Below are 11215 nucleotides of genomic sequence, written 5' to 3' on the forward strand. Positions count from 1 at the left end.
ACAATAAAAGCACTGAAAACACACAAGTATAATGCAAGTGATGCTTTTGCAGAAAGAATGAGAGACAATTTAAGCACACAACAGATGGTGTTTATGCAGTGAGTACATTTTTTTACTGCACATGCAATTTGAACTCTGGATTGTATTTCTCTCAAATTTAGCAACCAGGCTCTGGAATATTCGAAGTATGAGACACCAGTGTATTCATGAGTGTAAACCAAGTTTTTCTGAGAGTTACAAATATATTTTAGAACAATAAATTGATGTGTCTATCTGAAATACTTTTACTTCAATTTTATCAAATACAAAACATCTAGCATTTCATTTTAAATTTAAAGAAACGAGCTTGAAAATATTTGGAATACAACAAATATTAATCATTATGATATAATTCTTTCATAGTGTTTTATTTTTATAAATAAATATGTCAACAGAAATTAATTTGTTATCTAAGACATGTTATATAAGTTTTCATTATTTAGGGATATCCAGTTAAAGTGAATTACAATCCCAGATATGATGTTGACAAGTTTCCAGATTAACACAAAGTAAGTTAATTAATTAAGTGTTATATTGTATATGTATAAACACTTACAATTTAAGGCATTTCATTAATTTAAGTAAGGTTTAATTCAAAAAAATATTTATGATCACGTGACCAAATATAACGTAACAACATGATGTAGGGCCAGTATAACAAAAAGTTCTTGATTATAGCTATATAATCTTTAAATGTTTATTATTATATTTTTTATACCCCTATTTACTTTTATATTTACTGTTACTTTTATTTCTATTTTATATACCAGGTGTATAAGCTTAAATCCACTGTTTTTTTCATAGAAAGCAAAAACAAATTTATTCAAAGTACTTTCCCTCACTAGCGACACATTTTTTCCATCTGTCGGGCAACGTGTGGATCCATGCCAAAAAAATTCCTTCTCTTTCGAGGCAAACCACTCATCAAGCCATTTTCAGACGTCTTCGTAAGAATCGAAGAGCCGCTCAGCAAGCGCGTGGCTTATCGACAAAAACAGGTGATAGTCGGAAGGGGCCAGGTCTGGTAAATAAGCGGGATGGGGTAGCACCTTCCAGTTGAGTCTCCAAGTATTGGGTTGTTCAGAAAGTTCGTAGCAATTTTTCATAGCTGACAGTTGAGACACTGATTGAAATGAAAATGATTAGAATTGTACAAACCAATAAATGACCATGAGACGCATCTGTTACAAAAAAACCATTAAGATTATTCAAATATCGATTAATGTGTCTCGTTGCAAAAATGGATACGAACAACGTGCATTGTCGACACTTTTTTTTTTATCGTAAAGGCAAAAATGCTGTACAAACAGCAAAAAAATATGTGATGTTTATAGTGAGAGTGCTGTAGCAGAATCAACTGTTCAAAAGTGGTTTGCAAAATTTAAAGTGGATAATTTCAGTTTTGAAGATGCTCCCTGCTTGGGAAGACTTTCCATTATTGAAGAAGACCAGATCAAAGCATTATTGGATGAAAACCCTCATTACACAACTCAAGAGATTGCAGACATAGTGAAGTCATCAAACAGTACTGTATTTCAACATCTAAAGAAGCTTGGATATGTGAATTGTTACGACATTTGAATACGTCACAACTTAACAGAAAAGAACTTACTGGATTACATCTCCTTTATGATTCTCTTGAAATACGAAATGAAAATGACCCTTTTCTAAAGTGCTCAGTGACAGGTGATGAAAAGTGAATCGTTTATAACAACATCAGTTGAAAATGATCATGGGGTAAGAAAAATGAACCACCATTAAAAACTCCAAAAGCCAGTCTTCATCCAAAGAAGGTCATGCTCATTGTCTGTTGGGATTGGAAAGGAATCCTGTACTATGAGCTGCTTCCACAGAATCAAACAATTGATTCTGATAAGTATTGTTCACAATTGGATAATCTGAACATGGCAATTAAAGAAATACATCCGGAACTAGCCAATAGAAAAGGCATTGTGTTTCACCAAGATAATACCAGACTGCACACATCTTTACAAACATGTCAAAAATTATTGGAACTAGGCTGGGATGTTTTACCCCACTCCCCCATACTCACCAAACCTTGCCCTGTCAGATTACCATTTGTTCTGTTCTCTGCAAAATTTTCTTCATAATAAAAACTTTGATACTTTGGAAGCTTGAGAAAATCACATGGATCAGTTTTTCGCGGGAAAAACTGGAAAATTCTACAAAGAGGGTATCATGAAGCCCCCCCTTGAATGGCAACATGTCATTAAAAAGCAATGGTGCATACATAATGGAATAAAAGTATATTTTTAGTTTTAAAACAGTTTCTTTTATTTCTCTTAAAAATCACTATGAACTTTCCAAACAAAACAATAGTTTCAGACCAATGTTAATGCATGCAATGGTGCGTTGTCATGGAGGAAATTAGTTTGTCGTGTCTTTGCTCATAATGCGGCCTTTTTTCACGCAGAGCATGGTGCAGTTTGATCAGTTGTTGCTGGTAGCGGTGGGCATTGACAGTTTCACCAGGTTTCAACAATTCATAGTAGATGATACACTGCTGATTCCACCAAACGTACATCATCGTCTTCCGTCTAAAGTGATTTGGTCTTGGGGAAGGTGTTGATGGTTTGCCTGGATCAACCCACGATTTTTTGGATTTAGGATTCTCGAAATATACGCACTTTTCATTGCCAGTTACATCCAATGCAGAAACAACTTTCCTTTTTGTCTGGCGAGCAAGATTTCGCATGTGTTTTAGCATTGCTCCATCTGCCTATCATTCAATTCACGTAGCACCCATTTTCTGATCTTTTGAATCTTTCCCGTGGCACGTAGATGCATGGAAATGGCTGGTTGAGTAACACCAATTGCTCAGCAAGCATTTTTTGCGATTGGGTACCGTCCTCATCCAAAAGAGCCTGCAATTGATGATCCTCAACCTTCTTGGGCCGATTTTCATGCTTCTTGTCGCTCAGGTCAAAACTGCCATCTTTGAACTGATGAAACCAATCTCTGCATGTGGTTTCCAATAAAGCACTGTCGCCATAGGCTTCCACAAGCATTTGATGTGCTTCGGCAGCCGATTTCTTCAAATTGAAGCAGAAAACCAGAGCTTGCCGCATATGCTCTTTTTCTGGCACAAAACTAGACATGATTACCAATTTCATACAACAACATACATTTTTCCTTTGGTAATGATGTGCACTGATTAACATTGACAGATGCCAAAATCATTTTAAAAAATGTATGGCGTTTCTATGGTAGATTAATACGCTCTCTTACACCATCTATTAGCAAACAGTGGATTTAAGCTTATACACCTGGAATTTTGAGAGTTTATTTTGTTTAATTTTTCAACAAATGTCATTGTTTTGTTTCAATTATTTCATTTTTTAATTAAAAAACCTGAAGATGATCTTCAATTGCAGATCGAAACATTAGTCAAATCTTTTTTGAATTAAATCTTACTGGAATACAATTTAAGGCTTTTGATTGAGGTGTTTATTATATCATTCCAGTCTACTAAGTGGTGTTTTAACTCTTTTGTTATATTGTATTCAGAATATTTACATATGGCATTAAATAATATATTAAGTACTAGCTGACCCGGCCACACGTTGTTGTGGCTCAAAATGTATCTATTATAAATGTATAACATTTCCCCAGTGGGGGGAATTTCAAAAAATCCCTTCTTAGTGTACATTCTCTTGACGTACCCTATTAAAACGCAATCAAAAACGCATCTAAAATAGTATAATAAAAGCCGAGTTCTTCACAGTAAGCCTTAATCCTGTCCCTCTCCCGGCTGGGGAATATCGAAAAATCCTTTTTTAGTATATATTCTGTTGACGTAACGTATTAAAACGCAATTAAAAACGCAAAAAACCACATGTAAAATAGAATAAATAGAAGCCGAGTTCTTCACGGTAAGCCTTAATCCCGTCCATCTCCCCCCAGTAGGGGAATTTCGACATGTATATTATATAAAAACACGTGCGTATTCGAATGCAACGTTGTGTCAAAATTTCAAAGGAATCTGGTAGGAACAAACAAACGTTATATTTTATTTATATAGATAGATAGAAAATGATGTGCTTTAGTCCATTCTCACAGAAAAGCATAATGCCTCACAGAAAAGCAAACCATAGTCGTCAGAAGTTAGTGCCATCTGTTGGACATGAAAGCCTTAATCCATATATAAATATATTTTTGAAAGGGGGGAAATGGTGGTCTTCACATATGCCACAAACCTTCGCGGGAGTGTAGTAAACAACTTCCCGAAGTTTCATGGCAATCGGATAAATGGTGTGGTAATGCATGAAGGACAAACAACACACAGACACACAGACATACATTCGTTTTTATATATATAGATAAGGGGATATCTGAAAAGGTAAAGAATATAAGTTGAAAGTAATACGATTCAGAATCATAAAATGTGGAGAGATACACTAACTTTTGCTTTTTCTTAAATAATGAAAACTTTGTGATTATAATATGTTAAAGCAATAAATAATATACAAATTTTTAAAAGTAGCTGAAACATTAAAGAATGTAATTATTTTATATACAGTATGTTGAACACAATGAAATTACTGAAGTTTATGTGATAAATGTTCAGTATTCTAAATATGTGATTATGATCATGATGAAGTAATATCAAAAATATTAGTAAGAACAGTATTTTTGCTTATCATGTTTTTTTCCTTGCTTTCTGAACTTTATAATAGCATAAGATAGTTTGCAATACTCTATACCAAATTTTTGTTGTATAAGTTGGACCTTTCATAGCTGTTGCTGATGCATAAATTACTTATCTGATTGACAAATACATTCTGTTTACATCAGGAACAAAATGGATGAACATTTTCGTAAACCTGAAACCTCTGTTAGCCTTTGATTGCAAGAGTTTTAATTTTACTAGATTTTAGCAGGTGTTTAGAATTTTGTTACTGGAATTACAAAAAAATAAGAAGCTAAAGAATGTTTTTACTTTATAATTAGATATGTATGATGTGTATCAAACAGTATGAGAAACTTGTTTATAATTGTAGAAATTTGCATTCCAATCTTTGTTATCTGTAATATTGATCTTTATAATTTTACTTTTAAAGAAATAGTGCTCACAATATCATATTTATAATTTCAGATAATACACTAGTAACATATCAAAATTACATATAAAAATATCAGTTTAAGTAAAATAGATGTACAGTCCTCTTTACTGTATCATCCATCTTGTTTAAAGTGTATTCATATGATAACTGTGAAATATTGCCAACATAACACAGAAGCTATAAATGCATATTATAGTCCAGTGTTTTCCAATCTGTGGGGCATGAGGCTATAACAAGGGGCTGTGCAGCTTTTTACCAAATTATCATTTTTTAATATAAACAAACAAAAAAAAGTCAAATTGATGTAAAAAAAATGAATCTGCAAAACAGTTATGCCTAATTCACAACTGTCATCTGAATGGCTTGGGTACAAATGCTAAAAATCCATCTACACTCTTGTCGAAACATCTCGACGAGACTCGAGCACAGGCAAACAATATACTTTATTTAATAAGGTATATTGTTTTGTAGGCCATTAAATAAATTATAAGGACAGTGTTTATGAAATTATTGATAGATTGTTACAAAAATTAAGGGGGCACAACAATTTTTTTCTGATAGAGAGAGGGCGGCGGTATAGAAAGTTTGGAAACCACTGCCATAGTCAGATTAGGATTTCCCAACATTATCTCTTTATGTTAAATTTAAATTCAAATCATCAGGCTTTTGGTCATAAACAGTCTTTGTGTTAATTTTATTACATTGTTTCCATTAGAATAAAGAAAGGAATCATAGCATGAAATTTTCTTAAAAAGATTACAGGAAGAAACTTTACAGAAAAACATGGTGTAAACTTTTCAAAATTTTTCAAATCTGATTATAATTCATTACAGATACTATTGTTTTAAAAAATCCAACACCAATTACTTGTAAAATTATATTAGATATTCACATTCTGCTTTTACTCCTTAATTTATTGAATATGTAAGAGTAGATCAATAAATAACCAGCCAAAAACAACAGTGTAGCTGGTTGCCTAGTTGGTTATTTATTGATTTGCCCTTATACTTATAATAATAATTTTTGTATTTTGTCTATAATTTTTACTGTAAGCATTATAATATTATGTTTAAAACTGAATTTAATATGTAACAAATTCTGTGTGTTACTTTTAAAACACGAATATTATTATTATTTATTTCAATAATGATTTTTACTTTCTTTCCAGAAAGTGTAATTTATTCACCAATTATTGTTGGAAAATTAGGGAAGAAAATCAATTGCTGTAGCCGTTTATATTTTAGTAAAAATTTAAGAATTTTATATAGTGAGTATTTTTAATTAATTGAATGTAGTTACATTATTGACACGTTTTAACTACTGTAAAAGATAAATGAAATTGTTTACAGTGATAAAATCTGACAACTAATTATAACGTTATTAAACATTATTTATACATTACATTACAGGAGAGAGTAGCTGGAGTAGTACTATTGACACCAATGCAATTTTTATACTTTAGCATGTGTTAATTCAAACCGTTTTTAATATATAAAATGAGTAAAAAATTTCTCATTAGTGGGCATAAGGTGTACATGTTGTATACGTATAGTCTACTCATTTCTATCCTTAATTTTTGTAGTATAGTATAATATAAGAGTATGTTTAGGCTTTATCTTGGAAGGGAGGACAATTTGCCTGTACAAAAATATTGGGGGATATGTCCAGTATTTTTCATTATTATGCAAAATGTCTTCTCTCTCAAGATATAACCTATACATATTTGTATTTTATATCATACTATAATCACCATCTGTTCCTTATGGATTAATGCCTATGTTTATATTTGTTCACTCTTGTTTTGTGTTGAGATGCATTGATTTTATTTTTGTTTGTTGATTTGGAAATATTTATTTTTTCAATTCTGGAAAGTTAAAACAAGATATTTGCTTATTGTGCAAGTAATAAATTATCTTTGTAGATGGAAAAAAATCCAAAATTTTGCACTGAAGCTCAGAAAAAAACTTGAGCAGCAAGATTAAAATTGAATAAGTTGCCAGGTAAAATGGAAACAAAGACAAAACATTAACTAAATAAAAATAAAGACTTATTAAGAAAAAACATATATTTTTTTCTGGACTATACATACAAATGAGTCCGACTCCTTCTGTCCTTTCACACGCTTTGTAGAGGCAATAACTAATCCACGGCGAAACAGACCTTTTAATATACAAGTATATATATATATTTTTTTTTTCAGAAATATATATTTTTTCTTAATGTGAATTCGTTCTGGCAATTTTTTAATGTAAAAATAAAGACTGTTTACAACTATTATCTTGAACTTTAAAAAACAGTTTCTAATGAACAAGTATATAATAATTTACAAAACTTTAATTATATACATTATAAAAAAGAAATGCAAAGAGAGGAAATTCTAAAGAATTAAATTTCTATCAAAAATTTCTTTATATTATAATTTTATGTTCGTACATGCCTTGTATTAATTGAACAAGATAGTAAGTTTACAGCATCGTAAAGTATTTACCATATTTCTGCATATATGAGAGCATGCTCTATAGATAGGGCAAAATTGGTCCTAGAGTAATCATTACTGAACTTAGATCAGGCTGCAGTTAACATGCCATCCAATAGATGGGTTTAAAAAAAGTAGCTTTGATTCATTACATTGATTCAAAACAAATATACAGTAATTAATCTTTATTTTTGCTAAATATCAACTTGATATCTTGCAAGTTTAACAAAATTGAGCCAGTCAAACTTGAGTGACAGGCATCAAGAAACATAGATCGCTGCATCACCCTCGTCGATGAACATAGACCAGCTGATAATTTGTATTTAAATAATTTTACAATTGCAGTATTTCTGAAACAACTGATTATTTTAGCCTGCAGTGATCCCATGAATGATATAAGGTGCTTTTTTAATTTTATTTACGAACCTTTGCATTTTGTCTACAATGTCCGAGGAAAAGCTGTTTCATAAGATTTAAGAAATGCTATCATTGCTAATCGTGGTTCTGGCACGTCTGAGAGAGCCATTAGTAAAGAGCTAATGCTAAGCGAGACAACAGCGCACCAGATTATTGTTCATTACACTAACCATGGATATGTTATACCTAACAAAGCTGCTGGACATCAACGAAAAACTTCAAAAGTTGACAATAGGAGTTTTTAAAGAATTGCAAAAAAACAACCACCATTGTATGTAACTACAATATGGAATGATACAACTGGAAAGAATGTATCTGTTTTGACAATACGCAGGAGACTGCAAGAAATGCATTTCCGGTTTTATGCATCACGTGAAAAACCTTTGCTAACAGCACATCAAAAGAAGAAATGGGTACAGTGGGACAAAGAACATCTTTCCTGGTCTTATGAAAAGTGGTATGAAATTCTGTGGTCTGATAAATCAAAATTTGAATTATCTGCAACAGACAAAAGTAAACATGTCATTCAATCTGCCAATAAAGCTAATAATCTATCATTGTTAAACCTCACAGTGAAGTTTCCTGCCAGCGTCATGGTTTGGGGGTGTATGAGTGCCAGTGGTATGGGTCAGTTGACATTTGTTGATGAACACTTGCTTCAGAGCAATGCATTAATATTCTACAACAGTGTTTACTTTTGTCCATAGCAAAGCTATATCCAAATAGAACCTGCATTTTCCAGCAGGATGAGGCCGCATGTCATACAAGCAGAAAAATAAAACAGTTGCTTACAGAAAAGTACATAGAAGTTCTTCCTTGGCCATCCAACAGCCCAGATCTTTCACTAATTGAGAATGTATGGAACATTATGAAAAGACATCTGCGAAAAACGTGCCCTCGGACAGTTGAAGAACTAAAAGCTTCCATCCTAACTATTTGGAATTCTATAAAGGCAGATGAATGTGAACACCTAGTCAACAGCATGTCAAAACATAGGGAAGGTGTTTTGGCCTCAAAAGGTGATACAACAAAATATTAAACATGCAGTGGTCTGTGTTCATTGACATGTTTGATGCAGTGGTCTGTTTCTTGATGTCTGTAACTCGTGTTTGACTGGCTCAATTTTGTTAAACTTGCATGATATCAAGTTGATATTTAGCAAAAATAAAGATTAATTATTGTTACGGTTTGTCGGTTATTAAAACCCAGTTTTTGGAAGAAATTTATATAACTTGAAAACTGGGTTTTCCCAACTAAAAGACTGGTTTTTGAACCTAGACTTAAACATAAAAATTAATTATCATATTTGATTAAAAACATTAACTTTTTGACACAAAATTGTCTCTGGCGTAAAACGGGAATATTGTTAAATACTAAGTATTATAAAACTAACTACAAAAACAAAAATTTTCCTATGCCTAAAAAGCGTCCAATTCTCCCTACAATATGGAGAAATCGTGTAACAACAGAAAAACAATAGAAAGATTTGTGCACTTAAAAGAATGTGTTGTTTTAGGTTTGAATGACATTGGTGCTGCTCACACGTTGAATGAAGCAAAGTATTGTAAAATTGTAGAGCTCCTTAAAATTATAGGACCAATATGCTTAGCAGCTGATGTCTTAGGACAACAAGATGCAAATCTTGTCATCCTGTTTATTAACAAGTGAAAGCATATTTGAATTTCTGTTATGTGAATTGAAAAATTTTAAAGCTGAAATTAGTTCCAAGTTGTTACATGCTGTAGAGGTACAAAGTCATGAGAAAAGACAAACTGAATTAGTAACACTTCTCTTTTATTTACAAAATTCACAGAACATTTGGACAAAGTCTTCTAACATATTTCTTCTACTAGCTGTGTGACCGCAGAGTCAACACCTCCTCGATTCCTTGTCAGGACTGACACCACCGTGTCTTTACAGACAGACACAGAAATCGGGTTGGCTGCTAATTTCATTGCACGAGTGGTCGTGTTTGTAGGCTTTTGGACTCAGAATGGAGACTGATGAAGACCCGGAAGAAGTATACTCCAGAAGTTATCAATTAACAAAAATACCAATTTATTAATCAATTCTATCTATTAACAAGCTATGCACGGATGTGTAGCGGATGCTAATAATATGACACATAGAAGGGCGAACCTTATCATTAAGATCGCGACTCTGACTGTGAGAGTTTACAATCATTTGTGCATTGATAAATACCTTAAGAATTTGTTGTCTCAAAGTTGAAGATCTGTTCAGAAGCTTCTAGGAAAGAGGGAAGTCCCTTTTTTTTTCAGAGCAACAACGGCGAATGTCTGGACACACGCAGTTCAAGAAAATACTGGATGACTGCCCTTTCACTCGTTGACTCCTTCTTTTTTATTAGGGGGTCTGTTCTGGGTTTTTTCCATGACTTCATTAGGAATTATTCTGAACGGTCTAATAGTTAAATTTCAATTCTTGGTTCCGGGTGACACATTAGAAAACTGTGTCACCTTTGAAAGGAAGCAAGTCCATGGGAAAAGTTTTAATCATATCTTCTATGATTATTTCTTCTGTAAATTTTTGAACTAAAATTTGTCATCAGGCCTGGGCTCACAAGCTGCAAAATCTGATATCATTAAGTTATGTGGACAAATATTATTGAGATTATATTCAAATTATTCTATAGAAGATGACTGCAAAGATGAAAAAGTGGCAAAGAAGAAAATCAAGCCATAGCTTTAAAAAATGCTATGGAAAAATCAATACATAAATATTTTCAAAAACCTGTAAAAGTGACTTTTTCCAGCCCTAAGACACTAAAAAAAGGAATATTTAGTATTAGAGGGTACAAACAGAACAAAAAATTTAGATTTATTATTTAATGCTCTAAAGATGATTAAATCCAGCTCAGTAACAGGCGAGATGTTTTTTTTCTATTTCTGGCAATTTTGTATGCAAAATAAGGACACTGTTGAGCAATAGATCTATAGTTGTTCTTTGCTTTTTGAAATTAATATATTTGTTTTAAATTATGTAAAACATTCATGCAATGAATCAAAGCTACTTTTTTTAAACCAATCTATTGAATGGCATGTTAACTGTGCTCTGATCTAAGTTCAGTGGCGACTACTGTATATTTGGAAAAGTACTTAAAAACACTTAATGGTTTTAAGACTTTTAAAAGCATAGGCTGATGTCTTAAACTGTCTTGGCCATCCAACTATGAAATTGG

The 11215-nt window shown here is 32.3% G+C and overlaps 1 long non-coding RNA gene across 1 annotated transcript; it reads left to right on the forward strand.

Annotated features, from left to right (window-relative positions):
* Window positions 1-475: 475 nt before the first annotated feature.
* Window positions 476-6386, forward strand: LOC136982604 (uncharacterized). Its single transcript, XR_010881905.1, has 2 exons — window positions 476-548; window positions 6292-6386. It is a non-coding gene; the product is annotated as an uncharacterized lncRNA (long non-coding RNA).
* Window positions 6387-11215: the final 4829 nt, after the last annotated feature.

Source organism: Centruroides vittatus, unplaced genomic scaffold (assembly GCF_030686945.1).
Source record: "Centruroides vittatus isolate TY-2023 unplaced genomic scaffold, ASM3068694v2 contig_854, whole genome shotgun sequence".
Taxonomy (NCBI): domain Eukaryota; kingdom Metazoa; phylum Arthropoda; class Arachnida; order Scorpiones; family Buthidae; genus Centruroides; species Centruroides vittatus.